At 43.5% G+C, this 22,938-nt stretch overlaps 2 long non-coding RNA genes across 5 annotated transcripts; both read left to right on the forward strand.

The window, feature by feature from the left end:
- Positions 1 to 6,867: 6,867 nt before the first annotated feature.
- Positions 6,868 to 9,086, forward strand: LOC108873883 (uncharacterized). Of its 3 annotated transcripts, none has more exons than XR_007815137.1 (4): positions 6,868 to 7,437; positions 7,793 to 8,414; positions 8,502 to 8,648; positions 8,737 to 9,086. It is a non-coding gene; the product is annotated as an uncharacterized LOC108873883 (long non-coding RNA). The 3 variants fall into 3 exon arrangements; XR_007815138.1 differs by having other exon boundaries at positions 6,870 to 8,223; positions 8,348 to 8,414; XR_001959564.2 differs by having other exon boundaries at positions 6,873 to 8,414.
- Positions 9,087 to 16,513: 7,427 nt separating this feature from the next.
- LOC127143580 (uncharacterized) lies at positions 16,514 to 19,100 on the forward strand. 2 transcript variants are annotated; one of them, XR_007815140.1, is made up of 3 exons: positions 16,514 to 18,088; positions 18,173 to 18,268; positions 19,028 to 19,100. It is a non-coding gene; the product is annotated as an uncharacterized LOC127143580 (long non-coding RNA). The 2 variants fall into 2 exon arrangements; XR_007815139.1 differs by having other exon boundaries at positions 18,385 to 19,094.
- Positions 19,101 to 22,938: the final 3,838 nt, after the last annotated feature.

Here is a 22,938-nt window from a genome sequence, read left to right on the forward strand (position 1 = left end):
CCAGACCCTGCCAGACCCACCGCTCTTTTGGCGGCCTCTTTGTGTTCTTCCCCAGCCCTTTTGGCTCCTTGTTTTCTTTGGACAATAAACGCCCTGGTGAATCCGCATCTTTGAGTCCTCCCTTTTTCAGCGCCAAGGCGCTTCATAACAGAAGGACTGGCCACAGAATGGACTCAGCGGACAATCTCACCGGGGTGGACCTGAGAGACTTCATCCAGCAGCAGAGCGCTCGTCTCCGCCAGCATGAGCAGGCCCTCTCCCTGCTGCAGGCTGAGAACCAACACCTCCACACAAAGCTCAACGAGCTGTCCGCTGCCGCGGCGGTTCCCTCGGCCGTGGCCACTGCTCCACGCTCCCCTGAACCCCACCTACCTCACCCCGAGGTCTACGACGGCACCCTGGGGAATTGCCGAGGCTTCCTGCTCCAGTGCCAAAACGTCTTCGCCCTCAAGCCGCTGTGTTATGACACCGAGCACAAAAAGATCAGCTATGTGGTCGGGCTGCTACAGGGACGCGCTCTCACCTGGGCAGAGGCAGAGGGCTCCCAGAGACCCTGGAGCACTCGCTCCCTCAACGATTTCCTGACTCTGTTCCGAGCAGTGTTCGACTTGCCCGATCACGCTGGCAATGTTGCCCAGCACCTCCTCGCCCTCTCCCAGGGGACCCGGTCGGTGGCAGACTACGCGGTGGAGTTCCGGATCCTGGCTGTGGAGACCGGATGGGACGAACCCGCCCTTCGGGGGATCTTTATCCGGGGACTCGCCGAGCGGCTCAAGGATGAGCTCGCCGCCCGGGACGAACCGTCGACGCTGGACGCTCTCGTCTCCCTCGCGGTGCGCCTGGACAACCGCCTTCGGGAGAGGCGGAGGGAGAAGCACGCCACCTCCAGCAGCCAGCCGGCTCCACCGGCCCCCCCTCCTCGGCGTCTCCAGTCTTCCACGGCCCCTGGCGGGGAGCGTGGATCATCCCCCAACCCCTGTGAGCCCATGCAGCTGGGCAGGGCATGCCTCACCCCGGAGAAGAGAGAGTCACGGGTCAGGGAAGGTCGATGTATTTACTGTGGTGCCCCTGGTCATTTCATGTCTGCCTGCCCAGTCCGCCCAAAAGGGCCGGGCTCACCCCTAGTGCCGAGGTTAGTAGTGAGCAATACTATTGGCAAGAATAAACCCCGGTTGGTCCTGCCCCTCACTATTAATTTTGCCCAGTCTTCCTTAGCTGATGGGAATTTTGTGGAGGCGGCCTGGTGCGCTAAGAATTGCATACCCCCCGAACCCCTGGAAGTTCCCCTAGTCGTCACCGCACTTGATGGTCACCACCTCGCCCACGTCACCCATTGCACTCCCCCTCTAGAAGTTATAGTTTCTGGCAATCACCGCTAACACCTCCGTTTTTTTATCCTCTCCACTTCCTCCACTTCGGTGATCCTGGGGTTCCCTTGGTTCCAGCTCCACAATCCCCACATAGACTGGTGGGGGGGTCGGGTGCTGGGCTGGAGCGCCATGTGCCACGCTGTCTGTTTACAGTCGGCGCTTCCACCGGCACCTGGGGTGACCGCTCCGGTTCCGGATTCCCCCGACCTCAGCTCTGTGCCCCCCGAGTATTACGACCTCGCACCCGTCTTCTGCAAGCACCGCGCCACGTCACTCCCCCCTCACCGTCCGTACGATTGCTCCATTGACCTCCTACCGGGCGTGTCATTCCCCTCCAGCAACCTGTACAGCTTGTCGCGGCCCGAGAGGGAGTCAATGGAGCAGTATATCTGAGAGTCTCTCGCCGCGGGTCTCATCCGGTCCTCTTCTTCCCCTCTGGGGGCCGGGTTCTTCTTCGTGGGGAAGAAGGACGGCTCTCTTCGGCCATGCATAGACTACCGGGGTTTGAACCGCATCACCGTGCGCAATAAGTATCCGCTCCCCCTCCTGAATTCGGAGCTCGATATTTTACTAAACTAGACCTGTGCAACGCATACCATCTGGTCCGAATTCGTGAGGGGGACGAGTGGAAAACGGGGTTTAATACCCCCCTCGGTCACTTCGAGTACCTCGTGATGCCCTTCGGCTTAACCAATGCACCTGCGGTGTTCCAGCACCTGATTAATGACGTCCTCCGGGACTTCCTCAATCACTTCGTCTTCGTGTACCTTGACGATATCCTCGTGTTTTCCCCCACCCTTGAAGCCCACCAGGTCCATGTCCGCTCTGTCCTCCAGCGACTCCTGGAGAATCAGCTGTATGTAAAAGCTGAGAAGTGCCTCTTCCACTCCACCGCCGTCAGCTTTCTGGGGTTCTGTGTGGGGCCAGGACAAATCCTGGCCGACCCCGAGAAGGTTAAGGCGGTGGTGGCGTGGCCCTGCCCCTCCACCCGGCGCAAGCTCCAACAGTTCCTGGGCTTCGCTAACTTTTACTGGAGGTTTATCCGGAACTATAGCCAGCTCGCCTCCCCACTCACCCAGCTCACCTCTCCTGCTAAGCCCTTTCACTGGACTCCCCCGGCCTAGGCGGTGTTCGTTAAACTAAAAACTTTATTTTCCACCGCCCCTATCCTGACCCAACCCGATCCCTCTAGACAGTTTATAGTAGAGGTAGACGCCTCAGACTCTGGGGTGGGGGCCGTCCTGTCCCAGTGAGCCGAGGAGGACGGCAAACTCCATCCCTGCGCCTTCTTCTCCCGCCGACTGTCCCCGGCGGAGCGGAACTATGATGTGGGGAACAGAGAGCTCCTGGTGGTGAAGCTGGCACTGGAGGAGTGGTGACACTGCCTGGAGGGGGCGGACAGACCACAAAAATCTCTCCTACATTCAGTCCACCAAGCGGCTCAACTCCCACCAGGCACGCTGACAGCTGTTTTTCACCCGTTTTAATTTCACATTGACTTTCAGACCAGGAACCCGCAACGCTAAGCCTGATGCGCTGTCCCGCCAGCACTCTCCCGACGAAGATACGTCCTCTCCAGCCACCATCGTGTTGCCCTTCCGGGTGCTCGGGGCCGTTACCTGGGAACTCCAGAGCCAAATCCAGGAGGGACTCCGCACGGACCCTGACCCAGGTAACGGTCCCCCTAACCGTGCTTTTGTTCCCCAGGGAGCCCGGTCCGCCGTCCTCCAGTGGGCTCACTCCTCCCGCTGGTCCTGCCACCCCGGACTCTCCCGGACCCTGCATCTCCTCCGGCGGTTCTTCTGGTGGCCCACTATTGAAGAGGATGCTCAGCGTTTCGTGGCAGCTTGCTCGGTCTGTGTCCGGGGAAAGGCCTCACACCGCCCACCTGCTGGACTCCTGCGCCCTCTGCCCGTGCTCTCCAGACCCTGGTCTCACATAGCCTTGGACTTTATTTCTGGTTTGCCCCGCTCCCATGGTAACACCATCATTCTCACCATCATCGATCGCTTCTCTAAATCTGTTCATTTTGTCCCTCTCCCCAAGCTCCCCTCAGCCTCCGAGACAGCCCAACTCCTCGTCACCCACGTGTTTCGTCTCCATGGTATCCCCTTGGACATTGTCTCCGACCGCGGACCCCAGTTCACCTCTCGGGTCTGGAGGGCCTTCTGCCGGGCGCTGGGAGCCACAGTGAGCCTTTCCTCGGGCTACCATCCCCAGACCAACGGGCAGACCGAGCGGGCTAACCAACACCTCGAGTCCACGCTCAGGTGTGTCTGTTTTGTGTCTGTGCAGCAGATCCCTCCTCCTGGTCGGAGCAGCTTCCCTGGGTTGAATATGCCCACAACACCCACACCTCTGCTGCCACCGGCCTCTCCCCCTTCGAAGCCTCACTAGGTTACCTGCCCCCACTGTTCCCGGCCCAGGAGGAGGAGATAGCGGTCCCGTCCATTCAGCATCACCTCCGCCGCTGTCGCCGCACCTGGCGTCGGACTCGCCAGGCGCTCCTCCGGACCACCAAACAGAACCGTCGGACCGCTGATCGCCACCGGACCCTGGCTCCCCAATACCAGGTTGGACCGTCAGTGTGGCTGTCCACCAGGAACCTTCCCCTGCAGTCCACCTCCAGGAAACTAGCTCCCCGGTACATCGGCCCTTTCCGCATCCTGGAGGTGGTCAATCCGGTGGCCCTCAAGCTGGACCTTCCCCCCCTCCATGAAGGTCCACCCCGTCTTCCATGTGTCCCAGCTCAAGCCCCACCTCGGCGACCCACTGCAACCTCCGGCCCCCGCTCCGCCCCCTCCGCAGATCATTGACGGAGCGCCGGCATGTACTATCAACCGCCTCCTTGATGTCCAACGGAGGGGACGGGGCTTCCAGTACCTGGTGGACTGGGAGGGGTATGGGCCGGAGGAGCGCAGCTGGGTTCCCACTGCTGATATCCTGGATCTGGCATTAATAAGGGAGTTCCACGCCACACATCCGGACAAGCCCGCACCACGGGTGTTGCCCAGCTGACATTGGCGACTGCCGAGAGGCAGTCGTTAAGGGGGGGGGTACACTGTTTCACGTGAACACTGTTTCATGTGAAGGCCACAGGCACGGCTCACACACTCCTGAGCACTGATCTCTCTCTTTTTGGAATAAGCCTGCATGACCTCTCTCATCTCATCACACTCATTGACATGGTCCCTGTTTGAGTTCTCAATGACTGTTTTGAGGTACTCAGACAGTTTAGACTCCTGCTTTTTTTATGTAGCTGGTGAGGTACATGATGCATGAATATGCATTGAGAATGTAACTGACATCAATATTAGCATCCCAGGCCTCAAGTAGATGTGTATTATATCCATTTACCCAGCAGTAAAGTACAGCACATTGTCGACCACAGGGTAACTTTGACCCAGAGGACAACATGAGGGTTAAAGTAAGGTAAAATCAAAAGTACTCAAAAATTGCCAGGGGGTTAAAAAGGGTTTGACGATTAAGGATTAAAATAATAAAAAACAAAATATGTGTGACAAAAAAAAAAAAAAAGGGGCAGGGTTACATAATGAGGGAGTAAAATGAAAGCTTCCCATACACCATCATGATCACAGTCAAGGACACGCAGTTCTTCTGGTCCGCTCCATTTGTTTTAATGTCTTCCTCACGTTCATTCTTTTTTCACTTCTTTAAGACCACAACCACCGTAGCCTGTGGAGGCTGCAGTCTTCCCTCTGAAAGTGGGACAGGTAGACCTATTTAAAAAGGACACACCTCTGGTTATGGCTACAAGCTGCAGTCATTAGATTATACTGCATATAGAGATATATAAATACATAAGCAATAATTACAGAAAAAAGCAACTGGAACATGACAGGATGGAAATCAAAGAGGTCTTTGGAGCAAGCTGGGACCTTACCTTGTCGTAGAGCTCTCTGCCCCCAAAGAAGTGGTCAAACACCATCACTCTTGGAGTGGTCCTGAAGCTCCTGAAGCCCCCCCCCCCCCCCTTTTCCACGTGCCTTATTTGTGGTGTTACAATGAGGGGATACATCTTAAAAAATTAAAGCCTCCCATATCTTATAATGATCACCAAGAGGAGACAGTTCTTCTGGTCAGTTCCAATTGAAGTTTTGGACGAACTGAAAGGCAACACCCTGTCTCCAGGACAGTGCCACTGAGTGACACCAAGGAGGTGTCAGGACTCCTCACTGTGGAAAAAAATAACTGACCTCCACCACTTCTCCCCTGACAAAGATTGGTTGTTCAGTCCAGGGTTACCCTAACATTGTGGTCTTGTATACAGATATGAATTCTAGAAAGCCTACTCTAAACACTAATAAGTGCAGACAGTTTGTAGCAGGATTTTGTCAGAAAGTAAGTCAAGAGTTTGATAAACAGCACAGACATCAGAGATCAGCTGATTACCTGTTTGTGTCCAACTGCACTCACGTAGTGTGGACTGGGCGAACAAACTCAATCTGTTTGCCCCCCCCTGAGTCTTCAGAGGGTGGAAGATGTCATGCCTTGTTCCTGTGCTGAAGACGTCACATCCCAGTGGCTCCAAGGACTACAGTCCTGTGGCACTGATGTCAGACATTATGAAGACCCAGGAGAGGTTCATCCTGCATCAGCTCCAGCCCATGGTCAGTGCAATATATCTATCTACTCTGTTTAAATTTTCTCTGCACAATTTAATGCAAATAATTGTAATGTCTGTAAATATTAACACTGTATATAGTGTCTATTTCAAAGGCTATATTTCTTTATTTTTTTGAGGATTGAGTTATATCTCTATTTTTTATTCCGTTGAGGGCTCCTCTTGGTGATCAGAGACTGCTACCTCAAAAACTGTAAATCCTATGGCTTAGGGAGTCACACTGTGTGACAGAGCACAAAATTTTCTGCAATTTGAGGTATAAACTGTGTGTGAGAAGTGAAAGGTGTGAGCAGGAGAAGAGGTGAAGCACAAAAGTTTGAGGAAAAGTTGAAGGGCTGAAAGCTAGAGTGGGTGATATCACTGCGTGACACACATATACGCACAGACAGCGCCAGTGGACCTCTCTTTTGATTGGTTAACTCACTGTCCCTCTTCCTCAGCAACCGCCACAGCAACAAGTATGTCATCTGTTCTCTGATAGGACAGCCTGGACAAGAAGAGCTGTGATCGGCCTTTTGTTTTGCACTTCATTTTCAAATACTTTGTTTAGTCTAGAACTTTCCTCTTTGTTCTGCTGCATCAAAAACAGGTAAGAGGCTTTTTATTCTCCTCATCTCTGTATTTAGCTAGTTTTCTAAATGTTAAATGTTAAAACATTTTCATTCAGAATGCACTGTTACTGTAGTGATATAATAATGTCAAGGATCAAGGTCAAAACCCTTTATGAGGCTAAGTTGCCCATTTAGTTCAATTGGTTCCTGGTTTATGTGATATTAGCCTACAAGACAGATATTAATGTTCTGATGATGTGCTGCTTTCTTTAATCACAGACACAACATCTTTTCTTCATTTCTTATTTACATTTATTTTGGTGTACTTTAGAGCCTAGTATTAGGTTAGGTAAGATTAGATTAGATTTATAGTAATTAGTCAGATGAAATTTACAGTGGATTTCATTTCTTCTCCTCAGTCAGTTTGCTCTCTAGACAATTAAAGACAATGAAACATGCCATAATGTTGCAGGCCAAGCCTGCCCCTTAGATAGGTAGGATATAGGCTGTGTGTGTATGTGTGTGCCTCTGTATGTGAGGGTGTGCGCGTGACGTGGGAGGAAGTGCTTGCATGTAAAAAACAGGAAGTGTAACCCTGGAGCCGTACATGGCGTACGAGTGTGTGTGAATGCAGCCGCAGCCACGGAGTATACTATCGTGCCAACAAACACGAAAGTAAAACCAAACGTGTTAGGTTGGAACTGTGTGTGTACAGCCTGCTGCAGAGTTTCAATAAAGTGCCGGGTTGTCCACCGCAGAGCTGGTCCGGATTTTTATTGGTATGCTGTTACCCATAACGAGCCACGCTAAGCTAAGGGAGCTAGCGTTATACCTGAGGCTGCCCAACTACGGTTCGGAAGCCACGAGACGGGTCGGTAACAATAAGTGCCCTTAAAGCTCATAAAGAGCTGAATGTTTGGAGAGCTAAATGGTTTTTCTAACTGTTTTTGCCATTTTTCTCACACTAATTATGAACTTACGAAACAGAGGGTTTTTGTCTGTGGGCCCTTGTCTACATGGGGATAGAGCCCCCTACCCAACACCTCCCCTCTCCCAAAATGTGGTTTCTGGGCAAAAGTTAGTAAACAAACTGTGATTGGCTAATCAGACTGACCAATCCTAAGAAGATGGTGTCTCCCCTTTTGATGTCTTACAGTCATCAGTCATTAGAAACAATCTACATCTGTATTAACATAAATGTTTCTGTGTTTCTGTATTTATCTTAGAATGGCTCTGCACAAAGTCATCAGCAGTCATCCCGACTCACCTTTTTTTCGTCTCTCCATGTAACAGTGGTACAAATGGAGGACAAAAATAAGGTCCTCTCTTGGATCTTCAGCTCAGGAGATCCAAAGCCCTGTGTGGTTAAAAAAAATGCAATATGTGATGGAGACAGCATGGCCAAAATCACCCTGTATGAGGAGTACACCACAAAAATAAAAAGAAAGGGCAGGGTTACATAATGAATGGGTACCTCTTAAAAAATGAAGGCACCCCCATACATTATCATGGTCACAAAGGAGACACAGTTCTTCCGGTCTGCTCCCATTGAGGTGTCGGAGGAATTGAAAGGCAACGCCCTGGCGCTCCTTCAATCTGTCTCCAGGAGAGTGCCACTGAGAGACACCAAGGAGGTGTCAGTAGAGAGGTGGTGGAGGTCAGTTATTTTTGTCCACAAAGATTGGTTGTTCAGTCCAGGGTTATGCTAACATTGTGGTCTTGCATACAGATATGAATTCTAGATAACCTACTCTAAACACTAATAAGTTTACCTTGTCCAGCTCTCTGCCCCACAGAAAGTGACAGTGGGAAAAGGAAGTTCCTTTGAGGACGGCCACTTTGAGAGAGGTACGCTGTGAAGTTACGCTGTGTTGGCCATTCAAAGGAATAGAATAAAAAGCCTAATTATATATGCACACTTATTTCATTTAAAAGGGCACAACCAGCATAGCTGTTAGCCTATGGAGGGAGGCTGCAGTCATCCCTCTGAAAGTGGGAGAGGTGATCACCTTGACCCATTTATAAGGACACACATCCAGTTATGGCTAGAAGCTGCAGTCATCTGATTACACTGCAGTAGAGGTGGATTTTGTTTGGTTTCTTTCCTTTTTTCTTCACTCATAGATAGAAAGATATAAAATAAGGTTTTAATTGTTGTTTTCCACTGCAGGACTCAAACGCCATCACTGCGTGTAGGAGCTCTTGGGGTGATGGAGAGTCCAAGTAAGCCTGGGATCCTGAAGCTCCTGACCATGGAGGGAGACACAGTGCTGATAGAAGAAGGTCTTTGGAGCAAGCTGGAACCCCCGATGAAAGTCCCTCCTTTAAAACTTAAAATTAAAAAAGTTGGGGACAAAATAACAGAGACTGAGGCTGAAGATGTCTTGGGGGAGATGTAAATAGTTTGTTTTAGTTAATGTTCAGTGGGTTCAGATGTTAAAAATGTAAAAAGTGTAGTTGTTTTTATTTGTGTTTGTGTTTGTTGTGTTTTGGTAAAATAAATTTCTAAATATTGCTAAATTTTCCATTGTTTCCTGACAATTTTGAAGTTTTATTGTTATATGCACAGTAACGAAACATGTTTCCCTGTACAATAAAATTCTTTCTTTGCTGCCCATAATGAATGCCAAACAATGTAAAATCAACACATAACATTGATAACTAATAGTAAAAAACAAAACAGTAAAAAGTATTAATTACAGAATAAAGCAATTATAAAAGCAGCATATGAAAATAGAATATAAATAGAAACATATCAATATAAATGTAAACTGTGCAGAAATATAACTATGGAGATAAAAACAGCTGCCATAAACTACGTACATATTGTGCAAATTAGTGAGCTACATCAGCTGTATGTGCAATAGATAGCAATTACACATGTGCAAACTGTCAAAGTGTCAAGTGCAGTTGCATGACATAGTCCATGATTATAAACTCTTGTCAGCTGTTTAGGAATCTGATGATAGTGAGAAAGAAAGAGTTCTTTAGTCTGGAAATCCTGCATGTCACACCTCCATAAGGTAGAAGTGCTGGGTGGAGTCCTTGAGGATGGAGGTAGCTCTCATGTGGACTCTGCAGTAGTAGATGCTCTGCAGAGAGGGCAGTGGAGCCCTGATGATCCGTGCAGATGTTAGTAGTCCATAACAGTAGTGCTGCCATACCACACGTTGATGCTGCAATCAAGATGCTCTCAACAATGCAGCTGTAGAAGTTGCTGCTCAACTACCACTACTCACCACTACTCAACCCTCTGAACCAGCTGTGTAGTGTTAAGTGTCAAAGTGAGGTCCTCACTGATGTAGACGCCCAGGTATTTGTAGCTGCTCACCATCTCCACTTCAAGCTCCCGAATGAACAATGGCCAGTGAGAGCTCCTCTTCTTCATGTCCACTATCATCTCCTTCATCTTGTCCGTGTTGAGGTTATTGTCCATGAAAATAACCGGGGCCCCCTTGAGAATGGTGGATTTGAGACAGGTATGCTGTGATCGGCACCAGGGACAGCGCTATGACAGATTCTATGCTGTCCATGGGTCTGAAACTAGTGTTTCTGGAGTTGCGCTATCCCTGGTTTAGTAACTTTAGTACAGTTTTTAAACCGCTGTCCCTGCACTACCTACTCCAGATTCTCCAATTTCTAAACCAGGGACAGTGCTACTCCAGATGTCTAAATACATACAATAAATAATAAGTTACTCACTGTGTATTACCTGATAGGTGGCCAAGGAGGATAAACAGCAGACTTTCACACTTAACCATACACTGTAGGAATATTAAGACAGCGCCCGATAAAAAGTATGTTAAATTAACATTAAGCTAACGGCATTTGTTTTATGCCTCTGGCTAACAAAGTGCATTGTGCTAGTGTAATGAACTGCATTAATGCAAGTTAATAAAACTGTCCATCACATGTGATTCAGGTTAACATGATGTTTAAATAGTTTCCATGTGGTTAAAACAGTGTCAACAACTTTTAACAATATGACAAGGAGAGTCATGAGTCATAAACATGTTAGGTTCTCTATTTATAAATGCTGGTCATTCACAAAATGATCATATCACAACAAAGTTAAAGGTGTATTTTTTATACTATACACAATATGTAGGAAAACATTTGTTCTGTAGGAGTTTGGTAAGTTAATGCTGAAAGTACATGATAGTCCTCAAATGAAGCAAACATTCATATATCCCATGTACCGTAATTTCCAGACTATTGAGCGCACCTGACTATAAGCCGCACCCACTAAATAAAAAAAAAAAAGTACATATACAGGCTGCACTTGTCTGTAAGTCGCAGGTGTCTAAATGTTTTTGCGGCATGAAGCTCGTTAGCCCATAAAAATCTATAAATCATTGTTTAAGCCACAAGTTTCAAAGCGTGTGAAAAAAGTAGCGGCTTATAGTCCGGAAATTACAGTATGTGATCCACCATGTCTTAACTAAAGTGTTTGTCTTTTACTGTAATTCAAAGGTATCCACACTGTGAAAAATGAATGACTGTACCAACAGAAGGAGCAACCCTTATGGAGCAGTGTATTTGATGCCATTCATCACATAAGCACATAAGACAATTATGGGGACAGAACAACCTAATATCTGTCATTTGATCTTCATTAATACCTTTATTACAAGTTGAGAAGTACATTAATTCAGCAACACCAGACAGATGTATAATGAATGTAATACATGGATAAATTAAACAGTGTAGGGCACAATTTACAGTTCGCTGAAACTATTAAAAAATTGAAAATACAGCTGTGGATCAAGATAAAGCTGAATCCCAGTAACAAATACAATTTACAGAGGAAATGAAAAATAATACATAGCTTACAGTGTGACGTACAAGACTACCACTTAAACAATGAATATAAATGTATGTGACCATAACACTGTTTACAAACCTGTAGGTCTTGTCAGTGTTCCCTGGATTGTCACCACCCTTCATCTGCAGCTCTGTGTGGTGACAGAAGATGTCTTCATGTCTGGATACTGCAGGTGGAGGTGGTGCAGGTCCTCCATTGTTGCATTAAGGATGTAGCTGTCTCCAATGATCCAAACCAGGGCTGATGTTAAAAAAAAGAGAGAGAGAAATGTGTCATATTGTTGGCAGAAAAAAAGCATAAGAAACACCACTCTCATTAGATGAGCTCCATACTATTCTCTGGAACTACGTTATTCCAGGAAATTTCCTTACAATTTTTCAATATAGCCTATGTTTATGTCTGTGCTAGCTAATGTTAATTAACACCATTGAAAAGTTAGGTAACGTAACGTAACGTATACTTAAACAACGTAACTACAACCACAACAACATTTTTAACAGATTGCAAAAATACCAAGATGGTGACGGCCAATTTCCAAACCTGAGGCCTCAAAAAGGCAATTCACAACAACAGTGGGTGACATCACGGTGGCTACCTCCATCTTTATACACAGACTATGACTTGGACACAAACAGGTGACTGTGATCAGCTGATCTCTGATGTCTGTGCTGTTTATCAAACTCTTGACTTACTTTTCTGTCAAAATCCTGCTACAAACTGTCTCCACAGCACATAGAAGACGTGGATTCACACACAGTTCAACACTTTTCACTTCAAACAGGTTTTAGAGCAGTTTTAATCAGGAGTAACTTGGCAGTTAATTTCAGTTGGTGACACACACAGACACACTTCATACCTCTTTCTGTCCATTTTAACTGTTTGAGTCAAACCCTCAGCAGCTGATTTTACCTTTCAACTGTTTCTACCTCTTTTACATTTTGACTTCCAACTTTAGATTCTGCATTTATCAGTTTTGACATTCACTTTGTCAGCAATCTTGCTATTCAAACGAATGCTTCAGCTACTGGTTTTAACTTTCAGCTTCTGCATCTACCCTTTCTCTCTGCTAATTTCAGCCATTATAAACTTCAACAATGACTTTTGCCTTTCAAATTTTTGCATTTCAACAATAATTTCAGCCATTTTTCATCTTTAAGTAGTGTTTAAGACTTCATACCTCTTTCTCTTCATTTTAACTGTTTGAGTCAAACCCTCAGCAACTGATTTTACCTTTCAACTGTTTCTACCTCTTTTACAGTTTGACTTCTGCATTTAGCTGTTTTTCCTTTCTGCTTCCACCCCTGTTTGGGTTGTAACTACTCCTGCATACTTTCTGCCACAGAAACCATTCAACTATCAAAAGCTTTAAACTATTAACCTTTTTACATTTGTGCTTATTCAACTTTCATCAACTCTTTATGCTTTTTAAAATGTTCAACTTTGTCTGCATTTTCTAGTTAGTGTGATTATTCAAATCTTTATTATTAGTGTGAATGCTGAGTAAGGATTCACACTACTGTTCTTCAAATCTTTATTCTTATTCTTCTGTACGTTTTTCGGCATCTAACTACTCCCACATACTTTGTGCTATTTAAACCATTCAACCACCAAAATGTTCAGCTCATTCAGGACATTATTGCTTACATTCAACTTTTTTATACTATTTAAAATATTCAACTTTTTCTGCAAATTTTTTCCCATTCAAATGAATGGACGGAATGTTCAAATCTTTGAAAACTTCAGCCTCTTTGAACTTTAACAACTTCAGCATACTTTGTGCTAGAAACTTCATTTAAACTTTAAACAAGTCCCAACAAGTTCAGCTATTAAACATTCAACTTTTTGATATCTTGTACAGTTTTTGAATTAAAGCAGTTTATATTTCATGCTCATTTTTGGCAATTTCTGAGTTTATAATGGGTGTGTATTGCGCTGGACTAGAGTCTGGCTTTCAGCCCTTCAACTTTTTCTCAAATTTTTGTGCTTCAACTCTTCTCCTGTCCACACCTTTCACTTCTCACACACAATTTATATCTCAAAATGTAGATCATTTTGTGCTCTTTCAAACAGTGTGACTCCCTAAGCCATAAGATTTACGGTTTTTGAGGTAGCAGCCTCTGATCAGCAAGAAGAGCCCTCAACTGCCCCATTCATCTACATTTTAGCCGTCTTCATTCAACAGCCAAACCAGGCCAGTTTTTAAACTGCCGTACTGTGGTCATTTTTCACTTTAACTACACAAATAACACATGTCTGTGTTCAGTAAAGTCTCCTGGTGCTGGTAGTTACCAGATTTCATTGATATCAGTTACCGTTTTTGAATTAATAGGGAGAGTTGAGAGGTACGCAGAAGCAAATCTCTGTATTGTGTGGCTGTCTGGGCTCAGAGCTCACTGTAGCTGCTGCCTTTGCAATTGAAATCCTTTATTTTCTGATCCCTCAATTCTTCGGCAGCTAACTAGTCCGACATACTTTGAGCTACAGAAACCGTTCAAGTATCAAAATGTTCAGCTTTTTGAGGACATGTCTGCTTACATTCAACTTTTTAATATTATCTATAGTTTTTGAAATATTAAGCCTTTTCTCTAAGATTTTTTCCCATTCAAATGAATTGAGGGAGAGTTCAAATCCCCTAAAACCACCTCCTCTGGGAAACCTAACTACTTCGGCATACTTTGTGCTAGAAACTTCATTTAAACTTTAAACAAGTCCCAATAAGTTCAGCTATTCAACTTACATTCAACTTTTTTTTATATCATGTCAAATTGTAGATAATTTTGTGCTCTTTCACACAGTGTGACTCCCTAAGCCATAGATTACGGTTTTGAGGTAGCAGCCTCTGATCACCAAGAGGAGCCTTCAACTGCCCCATTCATCTTTATTTTAACTGTCCTCAGACAAAACCCAAACCAGGCCAGTTTTTAAACTGCCATACTGTGGTCATTTTTCACTTTAACTACACAAATAACACATGTCTGTGTTCAGTAAAGTCTCTTGGCGCTGGTAGTTACCAGATTTTATCAATAGGAGTTATGGTTTTTGAATTATTAGGTGGAGTTCAAGAGGTGCGCAGAACAAAATCTGACAGTTGAGGCTGAGACCTTGATATTGCTATGGCAACCTGTGAGTGCAGTTGGACACAGAGACGTGGATTCACACACAGTTCAACAGTTTTCACTTCAAACAGGTTTTCGAGCAGTTTTAATCAGGAGTAACTTGGCAGTTAATTTCAGTTGGTGATAGAAAACACACACAGAGGGATTTTCAAAGTAAAACATCAGGCCAGATACTGAAATACACAGAGAAAGAGGACATTTGAACACAACATGTACTGTTTAAACACACAAACACACACACACACGCAACTATCATCTATATATTAACACATGGGCCATTCTGGTGGATTCCTCTTACACAGAGATCACTGATCTGTGAATTATCTTTAAGCAGTGTTTAAGACTTCATACCTCCTTCTGTCCATTTTATCTGTTTGAGTCAAACCCTCAGCAGCTGATTTTACCTTTCAACTGTTTCTACCTCTTTTACAATTTAGCTTCCAACTTTTGATTCTGCATTTAGCTGTTTTTACTTTCTGCTTCCACCCCTGTTTGTGTTGTAACTACTCCTGCATACTTTCTGCTACAGAAACCATTCAACTATCAAAAGGTTTAAACCTTTTTTTTTTTTACATTTATGCTTATTCAACTTTCTTCAACTCTTTATGCTTTTTAAAATGTTCAACTTTGTCAGCAACCTTGCTATTCAAATGAATGCTTCAGCTTTATTGGTTTAAATTTTTAGCTTCTGCATCTGCCCCTTCTCTTTGCTAATTTCAGCCATTTTAAACTTCAACAATTATTTTTGCCTTTAAAATTTTAACTTTTTCTTCTGCATTTCAACCATAATTTCAGCCATTTTAAGCATTGCTTCAGTGATTCATTCAGCTCTCAGCATTCACACGCATTTTCCACAGGAAATGCTTTTTCTAGTTGGTTGTTTGGTTTGCAGTTGTATTCTCTTTGGTTGACTGATTCCTTGTTTTAGTCTCATTGGTTGGTTTCTTGCTGTTGGTTGGTTTGTAGCTGCACAACCATGTTTTAGTTGATTTTTTAACTATCTATTTCTAAATGTGCTGTCATTGCTTGGTTGGTTTCCAGTTTTTTTTATTATTGGTTGTGTTACGTTCATTAAAGGCTAAGCTAACACTGGTGGAGAAACTGACTGCATGACCCTACTTCTTCTGAATACCTGTCTGGAGTGGGGATAAAGGGCTCATGAGGATGACTGGGCTGGGTAGGAGAGGCAGCCGGAGCAGGAGGATGAACAGGTGGATCCAGAGAAGGGACAGGAGCTGCCAGTGAAGAAAGCTGAGTGGAGACCTGGTTCAGACGGTCGTTAAGCTGAATCATACTGGAGGCCAGGTGGAGCAGCTTATCCATAATTTCCTTAAGAGCGTTCTCATGTTGTCCCACACGTGCTCCTTGAGAGGTGAGGGCTTGTTTCACCCTCTCAATGCGGGATCCATAACTGGCCAGAGTATTCTGTTACGTTCTTTAAAGGCTAGGACCCCAAAGCAGAGAAGCACATTCACTGGTGAGTGGGAACAGAAGTTTCTTTAATAATGAAACAAACCAAAGCCAGAACAAAAAGTAGACAGGTGAGGCAGGGAGCTGGCTGACAGGAGGAAGTCTTAAAGCAGCAGAGCACAGGAGAATCTTGCCACTGGAAACACTGGGGAAACTGCATGCAGAGCAGGAGCAAGGAATACTCTGGCAGCAAGCAGGCAGTGAAGGGCGGGCTTATAAGGATGGAGGGAAATGGACTGAGTGAAAACAGGTGTGCCTCAGCAGCCAACAGGAGGAGCCAGCCACACCCCCTGCCACACACAAGCTCTGCAAAAGAATAGAAAAGGGAGGGGGAACAGAGAGAGCACAAAAAGAAAAACACAACACAAAGACAAACTAAGCCAAACCATAACAGGTTGGTTGGTGTTTCACTCTATTCTTATTTATTTTTATTTTTTGGTTTGCATCTGTTTTCTCGTTGGTTGGTTGGTTTGTCACTGTATTCTTATTGGTTGGTTGGTTGTTTGTCACTGTATTCTTATTGGTTGTTGGTTGGTTTGTTGCTGTATTCTCATTGGTTGGTTGGTTTCTAGTTGTGTTCTAGCTGTCTTCTGTTTCCATTTTCTTCTCAGGTAAGAGGGCAAGTTTTTAAGCCAACAGACACCAATGAGAGTTGTTTTGATCATTTTTAGGCTTGTGATAGGGGCCAAGTTGAGTTGAGTGCCCCGTCCTGCACAGTTAGGTGAGAGTTTTCATCAGTTTCAATGTTTCCACACATACCAGGATCTTTTAATCCAAAATTAGCTACTCATCAGAAGGTGATGGAACAATAATGGGAAACCCACACTGGGATGAATCAGAAGACAATTCAGAGAAGGAAAAGATTAGTGAGGACCAGTCAATTTCTAGCAAAATCACATAATTTTTTAACACCATAGTAAAACAGCTCTTATTTGTATTTGTTTCTCACTATTTTCAGATGCAACAGGTCTCTGTAGGCCCAGATACAGCACAAATTTTCACAAGTCATTCAGAAAAAAACGTGGTTCACACAATCGGTATGGTCAGATCACATCAGGTAAATATTGTACACAGTACTGAATACTGAAATGTTGTCATCTGTAGCCAATAATTATTTTCTCAAAATAAAGGACCCACAAAGTGCTGTGCCAAGTGGGGCTGTCAGACAAGAAAAGGATGAAATATATATAATGAGAGAGACAAAACTGGACAAGAGACCCTCAGAAGAAAAGACAGAATATGAAGAAGGACAAGTAAAAGAAAAAGTAGACAAGGGATCCTTGGAGAAGAGAAAGAGTGAAGGTGATGAAGGACAAACGAGAGAAGCAAAGATACAGGAGGAGCCTTTGGAGAAGATGAGCAGTGAAGAAGAGCCCTCAATAATAAAAAAAAACATGCAACAAGATTATTTATATGTCTTAGAACAGATTGTAAGTGGTTAGGTTCCTCAGGGAAAGCAAATTTGATTTGTTTGATTTTAGGTCGGTCACCATCAAAATGTCACTCAACAGCTGTTTTCTTGTAGATCAGCAAGATAATTCGGACACAGATGGTGATGTTTGTGTGAAAAGCAGAAGTGTAGCAGAATTTGAACTTGCTGACACACTGGTAAGTACAGACACTGTATGGGGCAGAGCAATATTACTGGCTAGACATGAATATCTCCCTGCTCTTTACCACTGTGCATTTTGTATGAGTGAAATGCAGTGCCAAATATACAGTTTGCAGTTGGACTATGCTATAACTTTCTTTGTTTTTCTTCTTTTACTTGTGTTGAAAACAACGTCTACAGGGAACCAAATGAATCAGTTGCTAACAAATATGAAAAAGAAAAGGACTGATTGGTGGTCAGAATACCCTCACCTAGGTAGTGATTTTAAAAGATTTGGCTGGACAGAGTAAAAATCAGCATGTGTGAATACTTAAAAGCAAATCACGTGCAACATCTACAGATAAGATGAATGAATGACTGATTACTCATCGTTAACCAACCAGCATTCCGGGCCACCTTATAAAGGGACGAGGCGCCCGTCCTGGTCCCCCTCTTGCTCGTTGGTCTCGAGTCCGCCCCTTCTGGGTTACCTCGCTCCCGTCTCCGGTTCCCCTGGCAGGTAGTGTAGCAGTGGCTGCCTCAGTCATGTTGTAGAGCATGGCACAACTCACCGTTGATCACCGCTCCTTTTATTTGATTACAGCTGATCGGGCTGCGGCTTTGTGCCGGTGTAGTGCCTGGCAGGCTGCGCTCTCTGCCATCTGTTTGGGGTGCCTCGCTGCTGCCACCGCTGCTCCAGGTAATAGACACCTAGATCGGTGGGCGTGTCTCCTGGCTGCTCGTTATGCCTGCTTTGTATTCCTGCTGTCCTTTTTGTTAGTTTGTATTACTTCATTAGTTTCCGTTCTTTGACAGACTGAGCTGAGCGCCTGTTAAAGAGAGGAACTTCTGCTTTACTCTGGCGTTTTTTTTGTTGTTGGTTTGCCTCGCCGCTCCTCCAACCCACTTGCCTGGCCGCCGCCTTGAGTGCCGTTGGCCGTGGACCGACTGTTGCCGACCGCGGCGCCTGATGGCTCTGCTCGCGGCTGATAGCCGGCACCAGAGTCAGCCTGGTCGGCCCTGCACGTGGCATAGGCCTATTTTAACGCGTGGATGACTGCGTGGGGGTGTCCCCATTTTCATTGTATCTTGTTTTATTATATTGTTTTTATTTTCTTGGGATGTTTTGTGTTGTGTTTCTGTTGTATTTGTGTTATTTCATTTTCTTAAATTAATCTTTGGTATATTTGGATTATGTGTGTAATTTGGTTAGGTTATTTGTATTTTTGTTAAGTAGTTCTTTTGAATTTAATTTCTTTTCTAACTGTGAATGTAGATTATTTTGGGCAGCAGATTTTGTTGAATTCTTGAGTTTGTAATTTGTGATCTGCCCAACTTTATATTTTGATCTGTTTTTTTTTTTTTTTGTTGTTGTTGTTTTTTTGGTAAGTTTTGCTTTATTTGATTTTCTTTGAGTATAACCCCTTTTATTCATTTTCTGTTTCTTTCTCCCTTTCAGTGCTGAGGGCTGAAGGTGGTGGCCTGGGGTCCGAGGTGGTGGTTTCCCTTCCTGTATGCCGTGTGTTTCCTGGTTCCTGGTTCCCTTCACTACCGGTGTATGTGTGTGCTTGCCACGTGAGACTGGAGTAATCTTTGTTTTTGTTCTGTTTATTTTGGGATTTCTCACCCCCCGTGACCCAGTCTCTCCACCGGTAAGCCTCAGCCCTGATAAGCCCCCCCCACTTTGTTACAGTGTGTGTGTGTGTGTGTGGCCGTTTTAGTGTTTATTTTGTAATAAAATCGTCTCCTACCTGTTTGTAGGACAGACCTGGGCACCTTATGGGCTCTACCTTCACCAATTTATAATTCTCTGGGTGAAATTCCCAGGGTGCCGTTGTCTGGTTACTTCTTATTCACAGTCCCCCCTCATATCGCCACACTCAGTTTACTGTATTTTTTCAGCCCCAGGAACCTGAATATAACAGTACACCAAAAAACATGGCAGAGAAAAGGTAATAAGGTCATTGTTTTGAAAAGGCTTTGAACTAGTTATCGGGTTAATCTCACCTTCACCACATGATGTAAACATCCCTTCTGTGTAGTACAATAAAACATTGTTTGTCACAGGTATGACTCTCATTTATAGTCAGGCTGATACATCTGCATTCCAAGTATTGCCTACACCATTTAACTCCACAAAAACACAGTATATTTAGACTATGTATTATTCAGTAATGTACAGAAAAGAAGATATTCAAATTGAAGGAAAAAAAAAAACAAAGACAAACAAAATAACATACTAAAAACATACTGTGTGCCTTGATGTTACAGGCTGTGTGGCTATTGGGCACATACTGTCTTCAACCAGTTAATTTTGTATAGATTTTGAAAAAAATATTTTCTAATTCTCCTCCTTAGCCACATCACACTATCAAAGTGGACACACCTACACCATAATACCCTAGACATGCAAATGGAAGGAACATTATCACTTTTCCACAAATTATTGGTTTATTAATCTTGTACTTCCTGTTAACAATGTCATTCATGGCAAATATTCATGCATTAATTCTGTCTTTCTGCTTTTGATTGAAAGCAGCTCTTCTGGGACATCAGATCATGGTGTAATGTAAGAGGGGGGTATTGTGCCAATTTTCTTGCTTATAATCCATCTCAAACTTTCTCATAATTTCACTTTTTTCACTCCCAATAAATTAGATTGTAGATTGTATCATTGTGATGCACAATTAAAGCACATCTTTTAAACTGTAGCTAATGTGTTTTCTTTATATTTAATCTCAAATCAGATATGTATTTTGGACACTGATGATAATTTGGAGGGCTGCTCTGGAGTAAGAAAGAAGAATGCTTCAAGGTATTGTCTGAGCCATGTGTCTTTTTCATATTATTACACAGCAGAGAGACTCTACATTAATGATCAGTGTTCAGTGTTGCAGATGCAGCCCTTGCTACCATGACTGCTGTGAAGACCAGGAACAACACGTCGTACAGGTAGTGTTAATTTGTGGTTTCAACAGATTTCCCAGTAATCACTGTCTTGTCACTGTCACCATGCAAGATTCAGTGTAGACAAAAGTGGTGTCATTACATTTCTTACTTTTTTTTAAAAACTTTTTTTTTGTTACTTGCAGCACGTACACACAGCTGTATGCTCCTATTGTAATTGATGATAATAAGGACAGGGTTAAGGTGTTGAATCCATAAGCGCTGCGTGCAAAGAAAGCTGAGTAAGTTTTGATATTGTTGGCTGCAATCTTGAGAAACTGAAATCTTTTGTGATATTAGATGTTAAGACTCCTGAGAGAATTGTTTGATTACAATTACAAAATCAAAGGAAAAGATATTTGAAATGACCATATCAATTTTTGAACATGTTTGCCCATTTGCACCAAATCAAATTTATTCAAAATCCTGCTCCAGTCAAATATTTGGTTTTCTGCACCTTGACTGTGAGGTTTCTGCACCATGGTGCAGAATGATGTGATAAATAAATTGAAAGTGGAAAGTGTCTCTGTACTCACCTAAAATCTGTCTTTAAGCAGTGTGCCTATGAGCACAATTTGTGACATCACAATTTGTTCGGAGCCAATTGTGGTCTAATACGCAAATTACAGTGTGATGTACAAACTTGAAGCCTCCAGTGCATATTCACTAAAATGTACATTGCAGTAAAGTAGGAGACATCTTGTGCACAGAATTTCAATTATTTTTTTCAGTAGTCAACTCATTGCTTTGTCTATAAAATGTCAAATAATTTTTTTGCATTTTTCTTTAAAAAAAAAAGCCTATTAAGAATATCAGAATAGCTGCCAAATTCTTAAAGCATGCCTTGAGAGGATATTAAATGTCACTTCTGTTCTCTTAGGCACTCTAAAGTGTTTAATGTAATGCAGTGCCTTTTTCCTATCAGTGAAAGCTGGTGGTATTTGCCTGCCTTCATTGTTGACAAACTTATGTTTAATAAATGCAATATGATTTTTTTTTTAAATCCACACTGGATTACATTTTATGAACTAAAAAACAAAAAAATTAATAAAAGTAAAATAAAGGTAAAAGCAGGCGTATTTGGTTAGGGTTAGGGGGTTAGAGTAGGGTTTAGGGTTAGTTGCCTTCAAACCTTAGCACTTAAGACTACCATGACCTGGATGACTGAGAACCTTCACAGACATATTCATATGGCATCTTCTCATGTGCAGTGCTAGTTAATTTGCTGTGTTACTATTTACACTTCTATTAGTTCACTGTTCTCCACAGTTACATTCAGGATAAGTAAATTAAATATCTTTCATCCATGTATTTATTTATTTATTTTATTTATTTATTTCATTTAAGACACTATTAAATAGCAAATTGTATTTGATATTGTAAAAATAAAAATTAGTGTAAAAATTCTGAAGGTGAAACTCCTTTATCTGTGATTATTTTATGACAAATTAGACATATAATAATAATTAAATATAATAACCAAGCTACTGAGCATGCTCCTGTAAAATATGTACACTGTAGTTAGTTACAGCAGCTTTCTTGCCTCTGACAGTGGGTTTAAGGGTCTGAAATATAATTGTTACTTGACTTATTTGACTGCCCCAGGTTAACAGTCCTCCACCGCTGCCGTGGGCTACGGAGGAGAAGATGATCAGCATCCCCCGAAATACGGTTGAGGTACGCCAGGATCCAGCTTCATCAACATGACCAGCTCCATCCTTGATCTTCCCTATGATGAGGATTTACCACACTGAGACAGTTTAAGCCTTGAATAAATACATAAATGTAGTTGTTGCGGATGACAGGTTTAATGAACTTCAGTCATCAGTAGATGAGATCATAGGCTGTAAAAAGATAAGACACTGCCAGCACACACAGATCACATCAGCCATCATATATAAGGTAAATGACTTAGAAATTTAAAATACCCTTAATAAAACTGTTAAGTGGAAGTTATGAAAATCACCTGCGGTGTCATATCAGTGAATCCTTACAAGGCTGATATATTGTTTAATAGACAATAATGTTTGAGAACAAAGGTTGACAAGTGACTGATAAACCACAAAATCTTAATATTTTTGCTGTGTGAAAAAAGGGCCGGATTTGTGTCATTTATTCAGTTTTACCTTTAATTTTACACACCACACAGCGTCCACTGTAAGCTAGCAAGGATCCTCGTTCCCGAGACACAACATGACCGCGTGTAGAGTGCCGCACACAGTCGTGACGTCACTCAGAGAAATATGACTTTTCTGGGCTTTTGAAAAGTTTTACAAAGATTAAAAATCCATGACTTAAAAATATAGAATAGAAAGAGTCATAATTGACTATGTTTATAACCAGAGGTGTCCTGTCAACGGTTTTACAGGCGTCTCTTTTACAATGGTGGCCTATGGAGAAAATGCTTTTTGGGCCCCAGGGGAT

The sequence above is a fragment of the Lates calcarifer genome, linkage group LG19 (genome assembly GCF_001640805.2).
Source record: "Lates calcarifer isolate ASB-BC8 linkage group LG19, TLL_Latcal_v3, whole genome shotgun sequence".
Taxonomy (NCBI): Eukaryota; Metazoa; Chordata; class Actinopteri; family Centropomidae; genus Lates; species Lates calcarifer.